This window comes from Salvelinus sp. IW2-2015, linkage group LG4p (assembly GCF_002910315.2).
Source record: "Salvelinus sp. IW2-2015 linkage group LG4p, ASM291031v2, whole genome shotgun sequence".
In the NCBI taxonomy this organism is placed as follows: domain Eukaryota; kingdom Metazoa; phylum Chordata; class Actinopteri; order Salmoniformes; family Salmonidae; genus Salvelinus; species Salvelinus sp. IW2-2015.
Window position 1 is genome coordinate 1,006,274 of NC_036841.1, and position 26,388 is coordinate 1,032,661.

General features: G+C 42.9%; 1 pseudogene; it reads left to right on the top strand.

Annotated features, from left to right (window-relative positions):
* LOC111958451 (protein turtle homolog B-like) overlaps nt 1-23,532 on the top strand; it is an 81,122-nt pseudogene extending 57,590 nt beyond the window's left edge.
* The last annotated feature ends 2,856 nt before the right edge of the window (nt 23,533-26,388 follow it).

The window sequence follows — 26,388 nt, forward strand, 5'->3', positions numbered from 1 at the left end:
TGAACTGTATTGTCATTGGTGATGCAGTACCATACATATCGCCCTGCTGAAACTTTTCCACCTTTGGCTGAATTTCAGAGTCAAAGGTCGGGACGACGGGAATGATTAGATATTCCTACTGCTCATCATCTTGGCAGGTCCTCTCTCATCACCATATTCTTAGCATTTTTCCCCGTTTATGATTCCAGTCTCTGTAGAGTTTTTTATCTTCCATTGCTAGACACTGAAAGAGACAGTCTGCTAGTCTCACCCCATAGCATGCTGCTCAGTCTCTCCTTCTCCCTTAGAGAAAGAGTCTTGGTCTCCTCAATGTGCCGGACTGAATTGAAACGGTGACCCTTTAGTTCATCTGCTATGTGGGGGAAATGCCACCAGGCCGGATGTCTAAGTGTGTTGCTACTATGCTAATTCCCTCTGGAGTCGCTGGTCATTGATTTCTGTGTTCTGAGAGAGAGAGAGAGAGGAGAGAGAGAGAGAGAGAGAGAGAGGAGAGAGAGAGAGAAGAGAGAAGAGAAGAGAGAGAGAGAGAGAGAGAGAGAGAGAGAGAGAAGAGATGAGAGAGAGAGAGAGAGAGAGAGAGAGAGAGAAGAGGAGAGAGAGAGAGAAGAGAGAAGAGAGAGAGAAGAGAGAGAGAGAGAAGAGAGAAGAGAGAGAGAAGAGAGAGAGAGAGAGAGAGAGAGAGAGAGAGAGAGAGAGAGAGAGAGAGAGAGAGAGAGAGAAGAGAGACGAAGAGAGAGAGAAGAGAGAGAGAGAGAGAGAGAGAAGAGAGATGATTGCTTCAGAGGGGTGACCAAGAGCCCCTCGCGAAACGATAAACCAAATTCAGCAGTCTTACACAATTTCCTTTTGCCTGTTATGTACTATCCATTGATAGCTAAAGACAATTAGTTAGCAGCTAGCTTGGCACCATAAAGTCACTATAAAATACATTTCTACATGGTTTCCATACCGACCAACTTATTACAGAGAAGTACCTGCAGTTGTAATTGTGATTGAACAGTTTCAGAGTTTATGCTCCAGTCTATTTTCACTGAAAACATCTCCCTCCATCTGTACAAAACCTCGTGCTCTGTCCTCTCACCTGCGACCCTCAGACCCTGCCCGCGTGCTCAACTGCCCTCCATCATATACGTCCCACGGAAACTGCCAGGATCATCCGCTGCCCAGCGGACGCCAACCCGCCGGTGATATCAGTGAAGTGGGAGAAAGATGGCTACCCTCTCAGAGTGGAGAAGGTCAGTCTCAGTCTGCCCATCTGTGGGGGCCTCTGTCTGTCTGGACTGATGCTGATAACACCTCATTCACCATAACAGCTGTTCACAAAGTATCCCAGAGTAAAATTGCAGATCTTCCCTTTTAGACCATAATGAATGCGATTTATATGGACACGGATCCTAGATCACACTCCTTTAACGCTCTTTGAATACAGCCCTGACATGTTGTGGAGAATATGCACCCTGTGATGTTGAGTGTACCTCCTCTCTCCTGTCCCAGTACCCCGTTGGAGCCAGGCACCGGATGGGAGTATTCGGTGGTGCGGAGCCAGCAGAAGACTCCCTCGCACCTACACCTGTAGCCTTACAACACCCTGAGTACTATGGGCCAGTCTGACCCGGCCTTCTGGTGCTAAAGGTCTGGTACTGGAAGAAACCTCGACCAAATGTGATATGTGTAGTCTTCTCTCCCCTTTTGGTTTGAACTTGTTGTGAGATCTGGTCTGTGACATGTGTGTGTTGGCCCGCCCACAGGATCCCCCCTACTTTAACGTGAGGCCTGGTGGGGATACCGCCAAGAGGCTGTAGAGAGCTGGTCATCCCTGTGCTGCCTCGGAGACCTGAGTACCAACCATCACCTGGAGAAGGTATGAAACCACGCTAAACTGGGTCTAGTCTGGGAAGAGAAAGCATGGAAAACTCAAACTGCTTTTTGACTATAACAACCAGGGAACTGTGTGTGGTGCTTGTGTGTGTTGTGTTGTCAAGGTGGGGAAGCCCAGCAAGAGTAAGCACAACATCCTTTCCAGCGGCGCTTACATTCCTGTCCCTCAGCAAGAGGATCAGGGGAATGATGTGTGCCACCAATGTGGTCACCAGCATCACTGCCAGCACGCGCGCCTCCCTCATTGGTACTGTCCCCTGTGACCTCATAACCTCTGTCCCCATGCATGTCTATGATCCTAGTCATTGATACAGTCCCCCCTGTATTTCCTCAGCTCTTCAGGGTTCAGAATTTTAAGTGTTTGACAGCAACCCTGCAGCTTTCTGGTTCCATTCAGATTACCCTAGTCCCAACTGTACTGTATGTATACTGAAGTACTGCTTAGACATTCATGATGACCTAGTCCCAGCTGACTGTATGTATACTGAAGTACTGCTTAGAACATTCATGATGACCCTAGTCCCAACTGGACTGTATGTTTACTGAAGTACTGCTTAGACATTCATGATGACCCTAGTCCCAGCTGGACTATATGTATACTGAAGTACTGCTTAGACATTCATGATGACCTAGTCCCACTGTACTATATGTATACTGAAGTACTGCTTAGACATTCATGATGACCTAGTCCCAACTGTACTGTATGTATACTGAAGTACTGCTTAGACATTCATGATGACCCTAGTCCCAACTGTACTGTATGTATACTGAAGTACTGCTTAGACATTCATGATGACCGCTAGTCCAGCTGTACTGTATGTTAGCTGAAGTACTGCTTAACATTCATATGACCTAGTCCCAGCTACGTATGTATCTGAAGTACTGCTTTAGACATACATGATGACCCTAGTCCCAGCTTACTGTATGTATACTGAAGTACTGCTTAGACATTCATGATGACCCTAGTCCCAGCTGGACTGTATGTATACTGAAGTACTGCTTAGACATACATGATGACCCTAGTCCAGCTTACTGTATGTATACTGAAGTACTGCTTAGACATCAATGATGACCCTAGTCCCAGCTGGACTAGTATGTATACTGAAGTACTGCTTAGACATCATGATGACCTAGTCCCAGCTGGACTGTATGTGTATACTGAAGTACTGCTTAGACATTCATGATGACCTAGTCCCAGCTGGACTGTATGTATACTGAAGTACTGCTTAGACATATCATGAGACCCTAGTCCCAGCTGGACTGTATGTTACTGAGTACTGCTTAGACATTCATGAAGACTAGTCCCAGCATGGACTGTATGTATACTGAAGATACTGCTTAGACATTCCATATGACCCGATCCTCACTCACTGTATGTATACTGAATTTACTGCTTAGACATTCATGATTGACCATCCCAGCTTACTGTATGTATACTGAAAGTACTCTTAGACATTCATGATGACCTATCCCAGCTTGTACGTATGTATACTGAAGCTACTGCTTAGACATTCATGAACCTAGTCCCCAGCTGGACGTATGTATACTGAAGTACTCCTTAGACATTCATGTGACCCTAGTCAGCGGACTATGTATACTAAGTTACTGCTTAGGACATTCATGATGACCCTAGTCCCAGCGGACTGTATGTTACTGAAGTACTGCTAAGACATTCATGATGACCTAGTCCCAGCTGACTGTATGTTACTGAAACTGCTGAGACATAACATGATGACCTAGTCCCAGCGATGTATGTTTACTGAAGTACTGCTTAGACATACATGATACCCTAGTCCCAGCTGACTGTATGTATACTGAAGTACTGCTTAGACATTCATATACCCTAGCCCAGCTGTACTGTATGTAATACTTAAGTACTCTAACATTCATTGATGACCTAGTCCCCAACTTACTGTTATGTATACTAAGTACCTTAGACATCATGATGACCTATCCCAGCCTGAACTGAATGTAACTGAATACTGCTTAGACATCATGATACCCAGTCCCAGGCACTGTATGATATACTGAGTACTCTCTACATTCATGATGGAACCCTAGTCCCAGCTACTGTAGTTATACTGAAGTACTGCTTAGACATTTATGATGACCCTATCCCAACTGACTGTATGATACTGAAGTACAGCTTAGACATCATGATGACCCTGTCCCAACTGCTACTGTATGTATACTGAATTATGCTTGACACATTGATGACCCTTGGTCCAACTGTACTGTATGTATAACTGCAAGTACTTGCTAGACAACATGATGCCCTAGTCCCAGCTGACTGTATGTATTACTAAGTAACTGCTTAAGAACATACCATGATGACCCTATCCCAAAACTGACTGTATGTTACTGAAGTAACGCTTAACTTCATATGACCCCTAGTCCCAACTGTTACCTGTATGTATACTGAAGATACTGCTTAGACATACATGATGACCCCTATCCCAGCTGACGTATGTATACTGAATACTGCTAACATAAACATGATACCCTAGTCCAAGCGGACTGACTGTATGTATACTGAAGTACTGCTTAGACATTCATGATGACCCTAGTCCCAGCTGGACTATATGTATACTGAAGTACTGCTTAGACAAGTGACTTGCTTGTGTGTTTACAGTACATATGAGTAATAAGCATGCCTCAGGACTTCTCACAGTCATACACCCTAGTTGGCACCATCCCAAGTGTCCCCTCACTGGAGTGACAGGTGACATGTCAGAGGTGCTGAGTGTGGAGAGGACAGCTTTGACGTTTCTGACCGTAGTGGTCAGGACAGCAGGTCTCCATTTAATCCCAGTAAAAAGGTGCTGGGTCTTGGCCACACAGCTGGGGGTAGGGATGATGATGGTCTGGCCAAGCCATAGACCTTCACTCACCTTTACCTCACCATTGGTCAACACCTCAAAGTACAGGGCATTAGCCAATCAGATAGGCCATTCACAGCCATTGTAGACAGTTGTATACTGTAAAGGACTGTGAATGGTAATGACAGCACAGTGTACATTATTTGACTTAATAGGACACATTTTTGGACAATGATAGTCATTCTGAGTGAGAAGGCTTTTTATACATTGACAAAACAGCTGTTATGGGAATAACACACTTGACTCATACTGTGGTTATTGAAGAATGGTCATCCTAACCTTCACTGTACAGTACATATAGACCTAACAGATTGCGCTATCACTCTTTAGTGTGGGCCAGAGCAATATACAGTACAGATATAGAGAGGTATACTGTAGATGGCTCTGGTATTAAATATGACGGTCTCTTTTCTCTGACCCTCAGGAACCAGCCCACATGCTCCAGGCAACATTCGTGTGTTGCCCTCGGTGACCTCGGCCAACGTGTCCTGGGAGCCGGGTTACGACGGAGGCTTTGATCAGACATTCTCAGTGTGGTACGGCCCAGTGTGAGTACTCCCAGCATGCTCTAGTCTACCATCACATCTTATACTCAGATTGCAGTTGATTCCCCTAATAGAGGTGGGGGGACAGAGACTTTGGGGATTGATCTTCAACAGATATGATATGTAAGGATCTGATTTGTTATCAACAGGGCTGTTGTGGTGACCGTATTACTGCCACACTGGTGGTCACAAGTCATGAATCCAGTAAAATTCCACGTGATCGTTTAGTCACGGTAATTAGGCTTCTCCAAGCTCTGATGCTGCTGATGGTCGTTACTAGCTTACCAAACTTGCTTACTGCCTGGTACTCAGCACTCTTTTGTTCCTCTAATCACTCTGACATCAATGCAAATGTAATCAAAAATCTAATCAAACACTTCATGAGAGCCCATGAGCTCATGTTGCGCAACATTTCTATAGGCTATGCAATTGCAATGAGCAAAGAGGTGGGAATGGCTTATTAAAATACGAGGATCCCATCAGCTTCTATAGGCTAGCCTACTATATTTATTTCTCAACCTTCCTAATATTAAGCAATTGCTTATCTTTACAACAGTAGTATAGCCTACCTGGCTGGCTGAAAAATACCACGGGGAAAAGCGTCCTCCATTTCGCCATTTAAATGCATAGATGACATGTTTCGCTACAGGGCTGCATGATATGGTCCATTCTATAAATAACAAATGTCACATATATTATTAAGTATATGTATAAGACATAGATGAAATCAATAGTCTTGATGGGTGACAATCATTAGCCGTGTCACTTGTCCCTTTTTCAGGACGCTATCTTTCAAAGATAATTCGTAAAAATCCAAATAACTCACAGATCTTCATTGTAAAGGGTTTAACACACTGTTTCCCATGCTTGTTCAATTGAAACCATAAACAATTTAATGAACATGCAACATGTGGAACGTCGCTTAAGACACTAAACAGCTTAAGACGGTAGGAATTAGTCACAGTTATGAAATAATTAGGAACTAAAGAGGCCTTTCTACTGACTCTGAAAAACACCAAAAGAAAGATGCCCAGGGTCCCTGCTCATCTGCGTGAACGTGCCTTAGGCATACTGCAAGGAGGCATGAGGACTGCAGATGTGGCCAGGGAAATAAATTGCAATGTCCGTACTGTGAGACGCCTAAGACAGCGCTACAGGGAGACAGGACGGACAGCTGATCGTCCTCGCAGTGGCAGACCACATGTAACAACACCTGCACAGGATTGATACATCCGAACATCACACCTGCGGGACAGGTACAGGATGGCAACAACAACTGCTCAAGTTACACCAGGAACGCACAATCCCTCCATCAGTGCTCAGACTGTCCTCAATAGGCTGAGAGAAGCTGGACTGAGGGCTTGTAGGCCTGTTGTGAGGCAGGTCCTCACCAGACATCACCGGCAACAACGTCGCCTATGGGCACAAACCCACCGTTGCTGGACCAGACAGGACTGGCAAAAAGTGCTCTTCACTGATGAGCCACGGTTTTGTCTCACCAGGGGTGATGGTCGGATTCGCGTTTATCGTCGAAGGAATGAGCGTTACACCGAGGCTTGTACTCTGAAGCGGGATCGATTTGGAGGTGGAGGGTCTGTCATGGTCTGGGGCGGTGTGTCACAGCATCATCGGACTGAGCTTGTTGTCATTGCAGGCAATTTCAACGCTGTGCATTACAGGGAAGACATCCTCTTCCCTCATGTGGTACCCTTCCTGCAGGCTCATCCTGACATGATCCTCCAGCATGGCAATGCCATCAGTCATACTGCTCGTCCTGTGCGTGATTTCCTGCAAGACAGGAATGTCAGTGTTCTGCCATGGCCAGCGAAGAGCCCGGATCTCAATCCCATTGAGCACGTCTGGGACCTGTTGAATCGAGGGTGAGGGCTAGGACCATTCCTCCCAGAAATGTCCAGGAACTTGCAGGTGCCTTGGTGGAAGAGTGGCGTAACATCTCACAGCAAGAACTGGCAAATCTGGTGCAGTCCATGAGGAGGAGATGCACTGCAGTACTTAATGCAGCTGGTGGCCACACCAGATACTGACTGTTACTTTTGATTTTGACCCCATCCCCTTTGTTCAGGGACACATTATTCCATTTCTGGTAGTCAAATGTCTGTGAAACTTGTTCAGTTTATGTCTCAGTTGTTGAATATTATGTTCATACAAATATTTACACATGTTAAGTTTGCTGAAAATAAACGCCGTTTTACAGTGAGAAGACATTTTTTGTTTTGCTGAGTTTAGATTGACATAGGCTAGTGCTTTTGCTGTACGTTAGGCCTACTCATCTTGTTGGCTGACGAAAGTAAATGTGGACAGTTCATCCAATATCTTCAATATGCACCTCGGAATTGGATAAAGACGCACGCAGTTGCGTCCCCGATGTGTCAGTCTTAACAGAAAGACCCAATCACTGACAGAGAGCAGTGTGAGTGAGAGGTGCTTCGGATTGCGCAGCACACTCAGGGAGAAGGGCACAACGCAGCACTCCAGGCCGCGAAAGGCATGGATTTTTCTAGGGTGCATGACGGCCACAAAGAGGATGCCACGGTGAAATTCGAGGCATTATCAAGTGCTTGTCAAATTGGGAATGACAGACTACTGGAGTGTGTACAGCCGGCGCAGAAAACAAAGCAGAGCTCATGCCTTTCAAGTTACTTTTTTCAAATCATCATTAGAGTCTCATCATCCAGCGTTACAATGTATTAAAAATCAAAACATATAGCCCAACGTTTGTAGAACAACTAAAGTTACATTAATAACTCTAAATTAAGCAAATAGGAGTACCTATTTATTTGTTAACTGCTCAACACAGAATAACCGCATGTGCGCACTCCCCCAAATTGTTTGGAGACAATATTTATAATTTATTCAACTTTGTTCGATTGTATTGTAGACCTGTTGTTTTCACCTCTCTAGAGACAGCAGGAGCGGTAGAGATACTCTGAATGATCGGCTATGAAAAACCAACTGACATTTACTCCTGAGGTGCTGACCTGTTGCACCCTCGGCAACCACTGTGATTATTATTATTTGACCCCGCCAAACATTTGAACATCTTGGCCATGTTCTGTTATAATCTCCACCCGGCACAGCCAGAAGAGGACTGGCCACCACTCATAGCCTGGTTCCTCTCTAGGTTTCTTCCTAGGTTCTGGCCTTTCTAGGGAGTTTTTCTTAGCCACCGTGCTTCTACACCTGCATTGCTTGCTGTTTGGGGTTTTAGGCTGGGTTTCTGTGACATCAGTTGATGTAAGAAGGGCTTTATAAATACATTTGATTGATTGATTATTCTTCATACTATAAAATAAAAAAAATTATGCCACAGAATTTTAAGCAAATCTTGTCTGCTAAATGAACTAGTGTAGCCCACAGCCATTTGGCATAGCCACATCAGGACCTAACATAAGGACAACTGAGTATGCTATTCTGTTCTTCTGAAATACACTACATTTTCTTCATATCATGCTTCTTTAGACCTGTCTAAAATAAATAATGGATTTATTGTGAAGGGGTAGGCTATATTACATGGATTTATTAGCCTACAACCATTTTAAAAAGTCTATGTGTGGAACCCAGGAGATGCTAAATGTGCTTATGTTAATTAACGGTCAATTACCTTGAGACCGACAGTTCTTTGCTTGACAATCACCGGCTGACAAAATGTTGTGACCGCTACAGCCCTAGTTATCAATAAGGAAATATTGATAATTGAATTACTTGAATTATTACAACGGTATCCAGGGGGAAACATATAACAGTATCTAGGGGGAAGCATACAACGGTATCCAGGTGGAAGCATACAACGGTATCCAGGGGGAAGCATACAATGGTATCCAGGGGGAAGCATACAACTGTATCCAGGGGGAAGCATACAACGGTATCCAGGGGGAAGCATACAACGGTATCCAGGGGGAAGCATATAACGGTATCCAGGGGGAAACATACTATTATCAACAGACAGGTACTACAACACCATTTTGACAGCACAATGCTAATGGTTTATTACTCAGTCCTTCAGTAATATCACTCAGTTACTCAGTATTTGTATTTACATTATTTGCATTGTTGAAGAGTTGGGCATACAGTAAATCACAGAAGATGCATAATTCATGTGTTCATTCATTTATTAAAGGCGTAATGGAAAGACATTGCAGTAACATTCTATTAGGCAACATCCACGAGGTGCCATAAAATCACCATTATCATTTTATGTACATGTCAGCAGTCATACGAGCCATACTGTGTTGAATGGGGGCTGTGTGTGAATAATAATCTGATAGAAGTGGTGCTTTTGGCAGTCTAATATTAACAGCCATTCTCATCCATCTCTCTGTCATGGCCTGATGACACCTTAATGGACATTTGTTGACTGTAATATCAAACCATGTGCTTTGAGGAACATTGCATATACATGGAGGCATCTCTTGTGTACTTAAATAATGAATGACTTTGTACAGAGAGCTGTTACTATAAATGTTCGAGTCAAAGTGATCTAATTACCTTTAGTTAAGATTACAGAGATGGTGACGTGAATGTGAAGAGGACATTTAAACAGAGTGAAATATAGCCTAGCAACAGTATTGTATTGCAACACTGTGGCCCATTGCCTGTGTAGTTTGACAGAGGCACACTACATAAGACTGTCTATCTACTGTACACCATATCTGCTATCTGAGTGTTACCAGGATGGCCCATTGACCTTATAGTCAGGGTGCAGGTTAGTTAGTATTGATACCTCTCTCTGTGTTTCTGTCCTTCAAGGTTGAAAAAGGAGAATTTTGGCCCCCATGACTGGCACTCCATGCCGGTGTCGGGGTCTCAGACGTGGTTGGTGGTGCCGGGGTTGGAGCCCAGGACAGAGTATCAGTTCAGCGTCCTGGCACAGAACAAGCTGGGCACAGGCCCTTTCAGCGAGGTCGTGACGGTTAACACAGTAGGTAGGTGGCACCAGCGCCAGAACAACTGCCTACACTGGACTGATACTGTATGCCTATACTTGTATTTTGTATTTATTAAGGACCCCCATTAGTTCGTGCCAAGGCAGCAGTTACTCTTCCTGGGGCCCAGCAACATTAAGGCAGTTATATGCAATTTAAAGTATTACATGACATTACATTTCATAACACTTTTCACAACACATTGTGTTCCCACAGGCCACTACTCTACTATCGCATATCTACAATACAAAATACATGTGTATGTGTGGATTTAGATACCTGTAGATACCTAGAATTTACTATTTGTAATGCATGTTTTTTTAGATAACTCTATAGCTTATGATATGCCTTAACTTGAAATATAAAAGATTTGTATTTAAATGTTTATACATCAGTGTGTCCATTTCAGACATGTCATGTTGATTCTGTATGCTCACAATATCATTGAAACTACTGCTCTCTAGAGCTATCTTCTAGAATGCAGTTTGTAATTGCTCTCACCATCTTCTGTTTATCTCTGATTGATCACATGGGAATGTATGGGTTTGTTATGGCTGTTTGAATAATATGAATTGCTTAACTTCCTTCTGAAACTGGTCTGTTCTCTTGTCCCCTTAGTGTCTCCCCTGAGTACCCCTGAACCACAGGTGCTTCTTACTCCACCACGGTGCCTCACAGCCAATCGCACGCAGCACGGCGTCCTGCTAACATGGCTCCCGCCAGCCAATCACTCCTCGCCTGTCGACCGCTACATCATGGAGTTCCGTCTCGGAGAGAGGTGGGAGGTCCTCGACGATCTGATCCCTGCCGCTGAGACTGAGCTGATGGCCAGGGACCTAGTCCAGGTAAAATACCGTAAATACCTAAATGTATAAACAATGCTGTCTGTTTATAGTGACAACTGCCAATGTGTAATTAGTGTCATAACTTGTCTATAAGATAATAATGAACACTTTACAAATGACTTGTAAATCCTATATAAATCCTTTTAGGTATACCTTCATGTATACTCAAACTGTTATTGCTATTATTTTGCCAATGGCAGTTGTTTTGGGGTAATGACACCGTTATTTTGAGACAGTGGTTATGCTGAGGGGAATTGGACTGTGGTTGTGTTATGTGTGTGGAATGGACAGTGGAGGAGTGTGTTGTCTTGTGTCCCTGGCAGGAGTCCTGGTATGAGTTCAGAGTCATGGCCGTCATGGATGACCTCATCAGTGACAGCAGTAACGTGGTGGGAGTGTCCAGCACAGGTAAGTGTTACACCAAATATATTACACTACAATTCAGAATTAGATTAAGAGTATATTCAATATTCCCAAATAGCTACAATGAAATGGAATCTTTTTAAATGCTGCTGATATGTCACTCCATTAAATCCATTTACCTCCATGAGATTGGTGAAGTTCATGATTTGAAGTCCATTTCCAAGTTTATGATTTGAAGTCCATTTCCACCCCCCACCCCCCATTTCTGAACCCCTGGGTACCTTTTCCGCTTCAGATCCCTTCCCCCCTACGGAGGTGACTGAAGAGGGGTTGGCGAGGCCCGTGGTAGCGGGCGTCGTGGCAACCATCTGCTTTCTGGCGGCTGCGGTGCTCTTCAGTACTCTAGCAGCCTGCTTCGTCAACAAACAGCACCGACGCAAACTCAAACGCAAACCAGGTATGCCTCCAATTCATCTAACTGTCTAACTTCTACTGTCCATTCACTTGTCTTGGTTGTAATCTCTATATCTCTGTTTTGTCTCTTCTAAGACCCTCCCCTGTCTGTAACACACTTCAGGAAAAGCATTGACTCACCGTAAGTACTAAAAACAAACCCAGAGAGATTAAAAAACAGGAGCCAACCTTTTGAGCTCATATGCCGATTCACAATGCAGTAGTCACTGGATTGAATTTAGATGCAACAATAAACTCCTCTTTACCTGTCTTAAGAGTTATTCTTATGGCCTCTGTTCACTTCACTCCTGTTCAGTACCAACTGTCAGGGCAGGGTATCTTTGCTAGGACAAGAGTATGGTTTGGATGTATATTGTGTGTATGTCAAAGGTTTGGAGAGAGGTCTATGTTAAAAGGAATTGGATGTGTTGACTTGCATTATAATGCATGTTCCAGTTGTTTATATCAGAATAGTGAAGTCTAGTCCTCTTGTGACTCCGTGATGGTCCCTCCTGTGTTGTGTGGAGGTTTGGCTTAGTTGACAGATGACCGTGGCCCATGTCATTTGTGTGTCTCCCACCGCAGGCCTCCTCTCACCCCCTTGCCTGGGGTAGAGCCCTGTTGGGACGTGCCAGCCAGGAGCAGCTACATGCCCCCACCAGCCAGCTCCCTGTGAGTGCTTAGCTGCTTGCACCATGCCACAGTGTGTGCTGTGCTGCACTACGCTATGCTGGCTTGGCTGAATGGATAATAAATTAATACATTTTATAGATTTTATTTACTTAGTGCTCTGCTGGCCTAACTGCATGCACAGTATACATTATATGCAGCGTATAGGGATTTGTGTTTGGGTTGGCTCAGCTGCATGCACTGTACTGTGTATATGCACTCTATAGTTGACTGTGTTGTTTACAATGCTGCTCCTGGTGTGTGGCAAATAGAAAAAAAGGGCTAGTTGGATGTCATCTGCTTTATTTTTATGCCATAAAAGCATTTGGCGCAGCATATGTCCCCAACGAGACAAATGGCCCTCGGTTTTAAACCAAGAGCAAGTAAAAAAAGATCTGTGAGACGGTTGTCATGGCTGCTTGGTAARGGTTCCTRTCTCATACTMTCGCRGMGGCTWRAMTRWWTWMKTTKYWRWRTAGCWSAATGCWKMSYSWARMKWCWMYATYCWYMSYMGMWYKARAKAWAWYAKASYMGTYTWTMRMRTMWSARYMMGRMKRYMSMRTMMYMWTTRWKWRRMMRRWYSKWWYMWYMMYWMSCWWKRMMMYYWWAKATGCTATTTTACTGTGRACAATTAGGCWGTTTATTGATMAATAACTGCTGTTTAAMGGGTTCATTATGAAGKCATCATGTTTGAGTGTCTGRCTCTGTGTTGGTTGTSTCTGACAGGCTGTCCTCTGGGAAGATCAGTCCAGAGAGCTCCCCTCCCGCCTCGCGGCCCCAYTCKCTGTCCTCAGATGYGGCCCACGGCCCGGGCCTGTARGTCAGGAGYCTGCCKAGCCCTCAGAGAGACAAGGACAAAGAGCTCTCCTTCTACAAGAAAACCAAGCGTGCCATAGCCAGCAAGAAGTACAGCGTGTCCAAGCACGAGGCAGAGGTCACCAGCCCTATCGAGCTGATCAGCCGCGGTCCCGATGGTCGTTTCAGCATGGCCAGCCCGCCATCAGCCCACCGCCGCATCCAGGGCTTCCCATTCGCCGAGGAGTCCGACATGTATCCTGAGTTCCGGCAGTCCGACGAGGAGAATGACTTTGACRCCGGGCCCCTYCCCCCGATCATGGCCACGCTCCGACCWCAGCTCTCCCCAACATCCTCCAGRCTGGAGTCCACGCAGCCCCCCAACTACAGCCCCCGCCTCCACAGGCCCATGGAAGGTATGAGCTTTGTGGAGGGCAGTGGGCATCATGCTGCAGGGCAGGCCCCAGCCTCCCGCTACAGGGATTTTCCACAGGTCCCCTTCTATGGGTATCTAGGCAGCCGCGGGGAATCGGGTATACCGCCACCTTTTTACATGCCTGACATCAGTCCCCGTAGTTCCACTCTATCCTCCCCCCCAGGCACTGCTGACGGGGGACCCTACGGTTATCCCTCCATCCCAGAGGAGAGGGAAGAGATGGAACTCCATCATCAGTACACTGCCTCTGGCCATTCCCTAGCACATACACACAGTACTCCCCCTCGCTCCCCTCGCTCACCTGACAGCTGGCAGCCTCACGAGTTCCCCTTCCTGGGTCTAGAGGGGCCCCGCTTCATTTATCCACCTCACCACCCCTTACATCATCACCAGGACCTTCCCGACCCTCCACCGTACCCCCCRCTCCACTCTCTCCCCCCCAGCCGCCTGCACCTCCCCAGCCCTCGGCTCCTGCAGTTGGAGGTCCCCATGGCTCCACAGGGCAGAGACCAACCCCCAGGCCCTCCAGCTAGGCGCTTAGCTATGCAACAGGCCCAGAGTCTCGGCCAGCTCAGACACACYTCCCATGGTGTGGGTGTACCAGTGTTGCCTTACCCTGACCCGGCAGCCCGTGAAGGGAGCCCAAGCACAGCCCGTAGCAGCAGCCCCCAGTCCTGGCTCAGCCCGAGGTCAGGGCGTAGGACAGACCCCTCCCTGCCCCCGCTGGTCCTCCAACCCTCCCGCCTCTCCCCCCTCTCCCAGAGCCCTCTTAGCACCCAGCCAGGTTCTCCAGATATTCTAGTCCGCCCCCCGCCCCGCCCCAGCATCCTCCGCACATCCCACTCTCTGGAGATGCCTGAGATCACCCTGCACCCCCAAGCCACTGTCAGTTTCTCCCGAAGGTCCTCCCTGGCCWCCTCCCCCACCCAGGGCCAGCAGGGAAGCCGCAGGCCCAGCCCCAGTTACCGTCCCCACATGTCCTATGCRTCRACKGCAGCCAGTTARCCCTCCCAGTCCCCRTCTCCCCCCTTGGAGYGCAGGGATGTGTTCGGGCAGTGGCCGTCCCAGAGGAGGACAGAGGAGGAGATGCTGCCCTCAGAGCCCTCCCAGCTCCAGATATCCGCCTCAGGGTAGGTGACCTACACCGGTCCGGCAGGGACAGCAACGCACTAACTAACGCACATAACAAACTTCTCCAACCTGGGCACTCAATTCTTAATGTATTCCCAGTTTATAGAATATGACTTAATGTTTTACTTCTGGCATACCAATAATACATATTTAGGCTTATATGCAGAAAGCATGTATTTGCATCTGGCACACATCTGATCAGTCATAAACAAGTTATTAATAAAAAAGTTGGTAATATACCCATCTGAATCAAGGCAAATGATACAATTCATACTCATACTTTTAAAGTGTGTCCTTATGACATATTTTGAAATTTAACCCTAGAACAAAGTCACATCTGAAGATATTGATCTTTGAATTCTGTAATTATTATTTATAAGATATTTGTGTTTTTCTCTGTATGGCGACCCATTTTCTGAAGAAAATGTGATTTTTAACTGCCATAGTTCACGGAAAATACTGTTTGCTAAAGAAAATGTTGGCAGGAAGCCTAACCTAGAATGTGTAAAACGTTACAATTGCATTAAAATGCAATCTGCAACATAGGATTTCAGGTGGCAGACTTATGGGATCTTTGAGCGAATGCTTCACTAAATAATTAACTAGCATATACAGTGTTTTTTTTATTGATTGAAAACTCTGAATACTAGTGTAGTGAGGTAATATTTATTCTTACATATTTAGTTAATTTCCTTGTATTATTACCCACCTATGACATCTTAGTAGAGGCTTTCCTTGACTGCTACTGTTTTTTAACTGGTGGTAAATGACACTGTAGCTAAACAAAAAAATTACGATTGAGTGAGACACTTTGAGTGCCTTCCACCCCTCAAACAAAATGTGAAATGTACAAGATAGCAAAGTTATTTTAATGATATTCAGCATCATTATTGCCCACATAAGCCTTCTATTTCAGGAATGATCTTCACACATTTAAACATTTGAAAATCTGAGATTTATGACCAAACACCTGTTTTACATGTTTTTTTAAACCTGAGACCATTTGGACAACTTGATCATTTCTAATTAATATCTATTACACACACATAGTCATACAGTACATGCTCTGCAGGACAATAGAAGACATACAAGAGAGCAATATACCTGAGGCGCATATAATCCTCCCCTTTTGTCTGTATACCTACATGCTTCTCCCCTTCCCCCCTCCCCCCTCACACCCACCTCCTACCTTTCTGAATCCAATGGATTGCCTGGTTAGTGTAAGCGGTCATGGTCTTTTTCCACCCCTTTACAGTGTCATGGTCATATGGGCAAGTATAGTGTAGGCCTGCTGGTTTGTACAGTGTGAGGGCTCAGGGGTCTTACCTCATCTGTTTTTGATTGATCTCAGCTATCTGGGCAGCGTTGTTGTGAGACGGTCCCCTACGCCGCAATAGGTAAGGGTCGGACCCATGTCTGAGAGGGGAGGCGTCAGCAGGGGAGGGCTCTAATCACTCTCTCCTTTAAAGGGGAATCGCTGACTTTGGMTTGAGCCTCTTTACTGGATTCAAGTTTGCTAGCTCTAATGCTAACTGCTAACATACAGGTTACATTTCCTACAGTTCTTTGGCACAACATGCCTGCTGTCGAGCACAGTGATTAGGCTGGTGAGCAATATTAGGAGCTGTTTWGGACTGTGGAGCAGTATTTGAAATACAGGCACGGTTTTCCTGCACTCAAAAAAGCCTTGAATCAATAGAGGACCCAGATTACTGATAGACTGGAGTATTCCCCTTTAAAGTTTTGTTCCATGTGCAAAATGCCATGCATGCCTTCTCWAAATATCTKTRTTTTGACTCAAACGWATAACAATAWTTCTCAAGACTAAATTCTTCGTCACATTRGTRGTCTTAAGTGCTTTCGTTTCTGTCATGTGACTGTTTTTAATGGCCATTTCCTCTTCCTGTCATGTGACTGTTCTTTAACGGCCATTTCCTCTTCCTGCCATCTCCTCCCGTCAGCATGGTGAAGCCTCTGTACACAGTGTTCATGTTGATGAAAGTGTGKTGTACAGTGTTCATGTTTTATGGAAATGTACTGTAGCTAACTCACTGTGGCCCCTGCACACAGTATTTGTGATTATGAAAATGCTACTATTTATCTAACGAGGAATGCTTTAATTCTCATATTTGTCTCCCCTCTCTGCTAATGGCTCTCAATCTCTCTCTCTCTACAGTGACACTATGAAGGACAACACCTCTAAACCTTTGTGTTCCTACAGTATGCCTTTTGAAACAATATGTTTTGGCAGAATCACTTGACTTTAGATATCGTCAAGTTAGGTTTTGAAGCTGGTGTATTAATAAGTAATTTAATGGCAACAAACATTTAATCTCATGAACCTGAACGTAAATGTTTGGTGTTGATGAGATTATTTTGGGTCTTATTATCATTACTTGCATCTTTCTATGATGGACAAAACAAATGTATTCATTATGAGGTAAAAGTATTTTTCAAAACAGATACCTTTCTGTGTAAAGCTCATCAACGTCCTTCAATTTGACGGGGATTTACAATTAGCCAATGATAGATACTGCTCATCTTTAACACATTAAAATATATTCAGTATTAGGGTGATTTTGATTGATATGTCATTCATTAAATGAAAATAATCCACATACCGTAGCTCTATCAAAAGATGAGAATCGTCTTTGTTGCCCCACTCAACAAAACAGACAAGCCATGGATTCTCACTGTAGAGCAAGAGGAGCAACTCAGTAACTATAGAAACTGAAGCCTTTCTTAGTTAAACTGTTATTACAAATACAGTATAGAGATTATTTTTATTTTATGGGTATCTGAAAGTGACAAATATTGACGTATTCCTTCATAATCTTTTTGAGAATTAACACAGTTCGTCCCATAGTACTTTATTAATTCCTCACAATCTAAAGCAAATGAATTTCTCAACAAATCATCAGTTTATTTATGGTTCAATATTACAGAGCCTTTCGGAATCAATGTCCTCCTGACTCCCCATCTYACTAATCACTGAGAGGATAGCGRRCCCRGGTGGTGAGTTAATGTAAAGCATGTGTATTGTGCCTGTCTRCTCCTCTTTCTAGGGAACCTCTAGGRYCGTCTAGTGATCCTGCRGGGTCTGAGAGCTTACAGTCACTGCTACACCACTGTATTACTAAAGCCAAGAGAGTGGCTGCCAACACCAATAACAACTCCACTTCCAGGAGAAGAACAGGTCAGTCTCTGAACTAAAGAATAGGCCACAGGCCGACACACAACTGTTAGAAGTACCAATAAGAATAACATTTAGTGAGTTCATGGTAGCCTTGTCCCAAATCTGTTTGTGCTGTAAAGCCAAATCCAATCATTGTCATGCCTATGTAACGACCATACTTGTTGGCTTTACAGCCTGTGTTGTATCCTCAATAACACTACCTCTCCCTCGCTAGGTGTGTCTCCCTCTCAGACCCAGCAGCAATCCCAGACTACCACGGCTCACAGAGAAGATCTCTACCTGCACAGGAAGAGGAAAAGGCAGAACAGGAAGAGCCCATATCTCTTTTTGTCTTCCCTCCTGCGCCGCAGCAGACGCTCTGAGGAGGACCAGGCGGCCATCCTGGCCAGTACAGACTCAGACGGGCCTAACTACGGGACCCTACACTGACCACTGACCAGTATGTCCACTACTGTCACTCACAGACAACCCAAGCCATGGGACGTGACTACATTGACCCACCAACCTAGATCTCCCTATAACTCCCATACACTGATGATGATAATCATATGATTAATTCCATTCAGCTTTTGGCAGTGGATAACCTGTCTCTAGCATTTTTCTAATAATTTAGAAACAAAATAAAGATGTTTTCCATGTCTCCTTGAGGATAATGTAGTGAGGGTCACCAGATAAAACATCTGTAATGTAAATATATAAAATAATGAAAAAGGGGAGAATCTTTTCTATTGTAGGAAAGTGCATTGATCTAAATAATTCACAACACGTTAAAAGTCACTGGTCAGGAGGAGTCTATCTGAGGTGTTACAGTGACACCGTGGACTATAAAACCTGGTGCGTTCCTTAAACAAGGACCTTGGTCTACCTTTCCTACAATTCAAATAGTGTCAGTATCTAACACAGGGTTCTTATCACAAAATATACCTCAGAGTAAGCTTAGAATTGCTGTAATTCTAGTGGTATATACTGTACTTATTTTACATTATTTTTCAAATGAAATGTATGAAATAAATGGTATATAGTATCATACACTTCCCATATGAAATGGATGCTATGGCCTGAAATCTGATTTTGATCCGCATTTAATATCGATCCCAATCTGCATATTTTGCTTAATCCCAAAATAATATTACCATCCAATACAAGGTGTGATATGATATTGGTACATTTCAAACCACTAAAAGACATATCCTCACTCTCTTGCATGTTGGCTCAAAGCCTTTAACCATGTGATCACATCCAGTAAAGTTGAGCCCATGTTCTTCTTGCTAAGACATACAGTAAGTAACCTTGTGTTCAAAAGAGGCCAAATGTACACTTGATAGGGTGAGTACAGAAAAGGGGTGAGGAAATGTGATATCTATACAGTGTTTTTCATTAATATGGAGGAAACCTCGAGTCACTTGTGGAATATGGCACATCTCTAGGTGCCTTGTTTGCCTTTTCTCTCTTGTTTTTGAAAAGTGAATTAACTGCCTTTTCCTTCGCCTTCACGCATTTTCTCTCTCTGTTGGGACTCATTATAAACTCCAGTCTGACCTGGTGCAGACTCAACTTTTTCTGCCAAGGACACCTAGCTGTGAGGAAGTGGTACTGAAGGTGCATTACTCTAATTCTTTTATTAAAAAAATATCTTGACTGTGTATATTCTACTAATAGAACAGACCTATAATAACAATTAGTGATTATGATAAGTGTTATTCATTTCAGGTTTCAAATTGTGGTAATGTTATAACATAGATTCAAAAAAATCACAATTAAATCAACATTTAAATGTAAATGGTACAGAAGTAGTTATTATGCAGAAAGTGAAACTTGCCATTGATGTTCATATTTCAAAAGAACTGTAATACTTAATACTGTATTGAAAGATCTGATTGCTGTTGATTTATTATGCGATTTAAAAAAATGAGCTTGTTAGATGACAAGTGACAACATTTGTGTTACAATAACTAAGGTGAAACTCAAGGTGGGGTGGCTGTCTCGACTCTCGACTGTTGATCTCTCTAACAACGGTATAATATTACCTGCTAGCTATTTCTCTGTATGTTTATTCATTTTAACACTAACCGATAATGAATGTATGTTTTGCTGTACAGGAAATGAATGTCCTGATGTCACAGTACAATGGATGACCTGTCACATGTGGTGGTATTAAGTTTAGGTTTAATTGGCTAGTTGGCACAATAGATTGATTTGATTTATCTCAAGGGGCTAGCTGGTTAGCCAAGGAAGAATGCTTTCCTTTACACTGATGGTTACTGTTAGCATTTTCTTCTCACCCTGTAGACTAGACCTATTAGAGAGCTTTACGCTTACACACTGACAAGATGAATCACTGGAAGACATTGACATTTTAAACCCATTTGCCTGACTTGGAGTCACTTTTATCTCTACTGATAGCAATTCAGGAGTTGAACTAGCCATAACAACTCTCTGAATGTATGTTAATGAATACCCTCTCTGCTTACTATAGAATATAAATCAGTGATCAAATCAACTTTTTCATCAACATATTTTCTTTTGAATTAGTGAAATAGTTGTTTGAAATTGATACATCAACATGCATATTCTAAGAATTGGTTATATGTAAGATATGAGGAAAATCTATATTTATAATGTATACATGGTGTGTACTGTATTTGTAAAGATGAAACTAAACAGAAAGATTTTCTGTCCATGTCAATTATGCTTGAGGACAAAACTCTAGATGCAGATTTAAAGCAAATTATATTAGATGTGATGAAAGTATTTGCTTTAAGGTATGAAGTGGACAATATTTATAAAACATCTTAAGGTGCTTCATTTGTCATGTTTTCGGAGACATTATTTTACATTTATGGAAAAGTAAATGTTAGCACAGAACAAATGTTTTATTGTCATGTGGGCCTGTTGGCTGCACAAGTTCAGTAGTATTTCTTCTGTTGTAGATTATGTGAATGAATACCAATTTGAAAAGCTTTAGAAGCATCAACGTGTTGTCGCTGGACTAAACCTTATCTGGAACAGAAAACAACTTTTCTTTTCTCACGAGCACATAGGTAGATTCATTCATGATCACTTGCCTTCAGATGTCCAAAGTATGAGAAACAAAAGAGAGACCACATTTTTCATTGAGCCACAAACAATGTCATAGTTATGGGGTACTGTATGTGCTGCAACCGAAGTCGTGTTTACATTAGCTAGAGATGACATACGTGATACTAGGACGTAGTTGCTTTCAACATTATGACTTGGTGCTATGTTTAACTCTGTGGTGCTGTAGATCAGAGGCCTAATCTCTTGAAGTCCTCTGTGTTTTACTAACTCAACTAGTTCCATCGTTGTAGGTCCTATTAGTAAACTAGTGTGATTGGCAAATTGTATTGACTGTGGAACCAGATAGTGGCAATAGATAGTGTGGTGACATTCAAAAAGTACATCAAAGAGACTTAGAACAATGTAGCAGTCAATGGAACAATAGTTTGTTTCTGTCTCTGTTACATCCTCTGTCTGTGCTTCCAGGGTTCCCTCTCCAAAGTGTTGTACTTGTGTTGAAGGGGAGATATAATATCCAGATTAGATGGGGAAACCTACGTGGTGTGAAGTTATTGATCAGTACTTTGGATCAGAATGAAATATGTAACAGCAGACAGGGGAGGGAATCTGAGCCTATGGTCAGAGCATGAGAAGGTTGTTCTACACTACACACTTCCTACAGGTCAAAACTATTTTTGATTGACAGCACTGTTTTCAAGCACACTACTGCAGGGGCATAACCTTCTTACGTGATTTCTCTCCACTGTTGTCGCAAAGTCTCCTATTGGGGGACAGTATTGTACAGTATAGCCAATAAGAGTATTCATCAAACAGCGTTTGTATTTAAGCTGATTCTTCTTGTATGTTTTGGTAAAGCTGATTCTTCTCGTATGTTTTGGTAAAGGTATTTCTGACACATTCTCCATGTAGAATTTTACTAATGTATGTAGTCTTCCGGGCTCTTTTGCTTAAAAAAAACATATAGTATGTAAGAGTGCTACTTTGGAGGTACAGATGTAGGATCTTAATTTGAGCCAGTTTGCTACTGCAGGAAAATAAACCTTCAGCAAGAGAAAATGTGAATTATTATAACGATTATATTTAATGGGCATTTTTTTAGGGGTTGCAAAAAATGTCTTACGGGAAAATAAAGTCTGAAATATCAAAGTGGAAATTACAAACTTCAGAAGCCTTTTTAAACCTCAAATACACTACAAGTCTGAAATATCCTGTATTGAAGGAAAGTTCTCCTGCAACAGGGCGATCAAATTAAGATCCTGTTCTGTTAGATCGACTTTTGTTTTGTGTTTTTCTGCCCTAATGCTTTTAGTGCAGGAGCTGGTATGATTATACTTAGAGCKAATTTGATTTAACTATATTTATCTTGCATGTAGAGACAATACAAAAAAGCCTATTCAGCAATCAGTCATAAACRTTCAACCTGGTTGTGATCAGACAGAAAATGGAATATGTAGTATTTTCTATGTTCTCTGTTTTTCCAGCACTGAGGAAATAGAATGTATTATTACTGTACAATAAGRGCTACATCTTTGACTGTTTTAACTAATGCTCCTCATCCTCAAGCAAGCCAGTAGTGCTTAAAGGAATAATATGTAGTCATGTCATAGCATATTTTCATCCTTTGAGCCGTGTGCGTGCTGTATATCACACGTTTACATTCTATATTTTATGTTGACGTCTTCTGCGCATAATCTGTTTCAATATGCCTTTTTAACTGAAACAATTGATTGATATCAGACTGTTCATATGTAAATATTCCGAAGCAAAAACATAAAATACCTTTTACTTTTTGTCTGTTTTAGAATGATAACCTGCTGATAATTTGGAGCTTCATCATTCAGTTCTTTTGGATTGACATCAGGAATTATTTTCCACTTAACTTTTATGTGAGCAATTAACTCATCTACTGTATGGTGCTGTACCAAAGCCTTATGTAAAATACTAGTCTGTGTTGATTTTCTCTTTTGCCACTGTTGTCCAGGGAATTCAATATTGCCTGGGATCACATGTTACTCACTTCATGTTCAACTGCCATGGAACGTTGTTCTTCAGAATAAACCCTGATACCACCAGTGGCTTCTAGATGATAGGTGACAGAAGCTTATGACCTGTGGCATAGGCTCAAGACAAAGTGACATAGGTTTATTAAAAAAGGCATTGGCAAATTTTTTGTAACATTGGCTCATGAGCGGTTTGACATAGACATACAGCATGTTCTATGATGATCCATGGCATGTCCATGAGAGGTGGAAAGCAGCGTTGCGTTCATGTCCATCATATGTCCATTTCCAACGCTTAGTCCAATGTAATATTTTCCTCTCAAATTTTTGTATTTTGATATAATAAAAATCGAAAACGTGCTTATGTATGTGTTTGTGTTATTTTTGGATTAACAAACTAAAATGGAATTTCTGTCTGACCTTCTGTCTGAACTGCAGAGGTGTAGTTTCAACTACTGGACACAAGGTGTGAGTGTTAGAGAGCCAGACACCATGACTGGGTGCTAGATCATTTAACAGGTCAGGAAGAAGTATTTATTTTGAGTATTTATATATATTATCATGAGGCTATCTAGTCAGATGTATACAGTTCATACAATTGGTATATAGTGAGTTATAGAAAAGTCTGACCATACAAGGTACTGTAGGCCCATATCAAATTAAGATTATGTTAAATTGAAATCACTTCCACAAGTTGCTAAATGGGATTATTTACATTTATAGTATATTACAAAGTATTTTTCAATTACTATGTGACACCTGGAAGGTCAGTCATGAGTCTAGTGTTAAGATAACTCCACCACCCAATGACCAAACTGTGGAGAGATACTGAGAGTGAATGATTGGCCTTTGCACTAATGTTCAAATTCCTTTCTGGCTTTGCGAAAAATGATCCCTTTGAGTCTGCATATACACAGAATATACCAAACATTAGGAACACCTTCTTGCTTAAAAATATTTTTTTAACCTGTCTCCTCCCTTTCAGCTACACTGATTGAAGTGGATTTAACAAGTGACATCAATAAGGAATCATAGCTTTCACCTGGATTCACCTGGTCAGTCTATTTCATGGAAAGAGCAGGTGTTTTTAAGGCAATTTACATTAAGCAAAAGACGTTTGGTCTCTTAGGCCTTATTGTTGGTAATAGGTACACACAGATGATGTCATTAGTATATCACCTGTGTTCGATGTGTTTATCTTTATTTTACAAGTTAAGTTGAGAATTTATGTTTGTAAATTTATTATATACTGACCTTATAGACATCATAGCCAGTCTACACTCAATCATAGGACCTACTGAAGAGATGAGTCTTCAGTAAAGACTTAAAGGTCGACACCGAGTCTGCGTCTCTCACATGGATAGGCAGACCATTCCACAAAAATGTAACTCTATGGGAGAAAGCCCTGCCTCCAGCTGTTTGCTTATAAATTCGAGGGACAATACGGAGGCCTGCGTCTTGTGACTGTAGCGTACGTGTAGGTATGTACAGCGGTACCAAATCGGAGAGATAGGTAGGATCAAGCCCATGTAATGCTTTGTAGATTCGCAGTAAAACCTTGAAATCAGCCCTAGCCTTAACAGGAAGCCAGTGTAGAGAGGCTAGTACTGGAGTAATATGATCAAATGTTTGGGTTTTTGTCAAGATTGTAGCAGCCATGTTTAGCACTAACTAAAGTTTATTTTGTGCTTTATCCGGGTAGCCGGAGAGTAGAGCATTGCAGTAGTCTATTCTAGAAGTGACAAATGCACGGATTCGATTTTCTGCATGATTTTTGGACAAAACATTTATGATTTTTGCAATGTTACGAAGATGGAATAAGGCTGTCCTTGAAGTATTCTTGATATGTTCGTCAAGAGAGCAGGGTCCAGGGTCCAGGTCCTTCACAGTTTTATTTGAGATGACTGTACAACCATCAAGATGAATTGTCAGATCAAACAGCAGATCTCTTTCTTTCTTGGGACCTAGAACTAGCATCTCTGTTTTGATTAAAAGTTTTAAAAGATTGCCAACATCCACTTCCTTATCTCTGAAACACAGGCTTCCATAATAGGCAGTTTTGGGGCTTCATCATGTTTAAACAAAATGTACAGGTGTGTGTCGTCCAGCACTAAGGTCTAGGAGCTGGAGGACAGAATTTGATCAAGTGCAGTCTCAGTGCTATGATGGGGTCTAAAACCAGAGTGAAGCAATTCGAATACATTATTTCTCTTCAGGAAGCCAGTAAGTTGCTGCGCGACAGCTTTTTCTATTTTTTTTTTTAGAGGAATGGGAGATTCGATATAGGCCGATCGTTTTTTACATTTTCCGGTACAAGGTATGGCTTTTTCAAGAGAGGCTTTATTACTGTCACTTTAGTGAGTTTGGTACACATCCGGTGGATAGGGAGCCATTTATTATGTTGAACATAGGAGGGCCAAACACAGGAAGTAGCTCTTTCAGCAGTTTAGTTGGAATAGGAGCTTGAATATGTAGCTTGAAGGTTTACATTTACATTTACATTTAAGTCATTTAGCAGACGCTCTTATCCAGAGCGACTTACAAATTGGTGCATTCACCTTATGATATCCAGTGGAACAACCACTTTACAATAGTGCATCTAACTCTTTTAAGGGGGGGGGGGGGGGGGTTAGAGGGTTACTTTATCCTATCCTAGGTATTCCTTAAAGAGGTGGGGTTTCAGGTGTCTCCGGAAGGTGGTGATTGACTCCGCTGACCTGGCGTCGTGAGGAGTTTGTTCCACCATTGGGGTGCCAGAGCAGCGAACAGTTTTGACTGGGCTGAGCGGGAACTGTACTTCCTCAGAGGTAGGGAGGCGAGCAGGCCAGAGGTGGATGAACGCAGTGCCCTTGTTTGGGTGTAGGGCCTGATCAGAGCCTGAAGGTACGGAGGTGCCGTTCCCCTCACAGCTCCGTAGGCAAGCACCATGGTCTTGTAGCGGATGCGAGCTTCAACTGGAAGCCAGTGGAGAGAGCGGAGGAGCGGGGTGACGTGAGAGAACTTGGAAGGTTGAACACCAGACGGGCTGCGGCGTTCTGGATGAGTTGTAGGGGTTTAATGGCACAGGCAGGGACCACCAACAGCGAGTTGCAGTATCCAGACGGGAGATGACAAGTGCCTGGATTAGGACCTGCGCCGCTTCCTGTGTGAGCAGGGTCGTACTCTGCGAATGTTGTAGAGCATGAACCTACAGGAACGGGRCACCGCCTTGATGTT